The sequence below is a fragment of the Cebus imitator genome, unplaced genomic scaffold, assembly GCF_001604975.1.
Source record: "Cebus imitator isolate Cc_AM_T3 unplaced genomic scaffold, Cebus_imitator-1.0 Scaffold473, whole genome shotgun sequence".
Taxonomy (NCBI): Eukaryota; Metazoa; Chordata; class Mammalia; order Primates; family Cebidae; genus Cebus; species Cebus imitator.
The window spans coordinates 1083105-1084674 of NW_016107788.1; the positions used below are offsets into that span (position 1 = coordinate 1083105).

At 38.7% G+C, this 1570-nt stretch overlaps 1 protein-coding gene across 1 annotated transcript in view; it reads right to left on the bottom strand.

The window, feature by feature from the left end:
• The window catches only part of MYH14 (myosin heavy chain 14), a 117532-nt gene that overhangs the window by 30254 nt on the left and 85708 nt on the right, over window positions 1–1570 (bottom strand). The window lies entirely within an intron of this gene.

Genomic DNA, 1570 nt, shown 5'->3' on the forward strand with positions numbered 1-1570 from the left:
CAACCTCCGCCTCCTGGGCTCAGGCAATTCTCCTGCCTCAGCCTCCTGAGTAGCTAGGATTACAGGCACGTGCCACCATGCCCAGCTAATTTTTTTTTGTATTTTTAGTAGGGACGGGGTTTCACCATGTTGACCAGGATGGTCTCGATCTCTTGACCTCGTGATCCACCCACCTTGGCCTCCCAAAGTGCTGGGATTACAGGCTTGAGCCACCGCACCCGGCCAACCTTTACTGTTTTTTAAGACACAGTAATTGGCAAACAAAATTATAAGACATGCAAAGAAGAAAAGAGAACAGGACCCATAGTCAAAAGAAAAATCAGTCCATACAAACAGACCCACAGATGACCTACATATTAGAATGCACACACAAGGACTTCATGATAAGTTTCAGAATGAGATGGATATAATGGATGAAGAAGCAGTTATTTCAGGAGGGATTTGAAACGGTAAAACAGAGCCATATAGAAATGCCAGAACTGAAAAATGAAATACCTGAAATAAAAAAGTCATTGGATAAAATTAGTAGCAGACTAGACATATCAGAAGAATCAGTAAACTTGAAAACAGGTCAAGAGAAATTATCCAAACAGAGCAAAGAAAGAAAGAAGATTGCAACAAAAATTAATGGAAATTTAACAACCTGAAAAAAGTAGCAAGCAGTCATATATAAATGCATTTGGAGTCCTAGAAGGGTAAAGAAAGAGTAAAGAAAGAAGTAAAACTGCTTTTGTTCATAGAAAAAAATGATCTATGTAGAAAATCCAATGAAATATATAAAAACTCTATTAGTACTAATAAGTTTAGCCAAGATCGTAGGATAAAAGATCAATATACAAAAATCTATCATGTTTCTACATACTAGCAATCAAAAATGGAAGTGAAAGCAACATCACTTAAAATAGCTGTAAAACCATGAAATACTTGGAAATACATCTGGCAAGAGATGCGAAAGATGTACACTGATAGTTAAAAAACGTTTCTGAGGTATTTCAATGGACATATATACCACGTTCCTCAGTGAGAAAACTCAAAATTGTTATGATGTCAGTTCTTCCCAAATGGATGTACAGATTCAACACAGTTCCAAATCAGAAGGGGTAGAAATTCACAACTGATTCTAAAATACATATGGAAATGCAAAGGAACTAGAAGAAGCAAAACAACTTCAAATGAGAAGAAAAGGCCAGTGTAGTGGCTCATGCTTGTAATCCCAGCACTCTGGGAGGCTGAGGCAGGCAAATCACCTGATGTTAGGAGTTTGAGACCAGCCTGGCCAACATGGTGAAACCTCATCTAAAACACAAAAATTAGCCAGGCATGGTGATGTACGTCTGTAATCCCAGTCACTCAGAAGACTGAGGCACAAGAATCGCTTGAACCCAGGAGGTGGAGGTTGCAGTGAGCTGAGATCATGCCATTTCACTCCAGCCTTGGTGACAGTGAGACTCTGTCTCAAAAAAAGTAAAATATTTTGAGTAAAATAAGCCCATCCCAAAAGAGATTTATGTGAAAATAATTTTTTTTTTTGGGGGGGACAGAGTTTCGCTCTTGTTACCCAGGCTGGAGT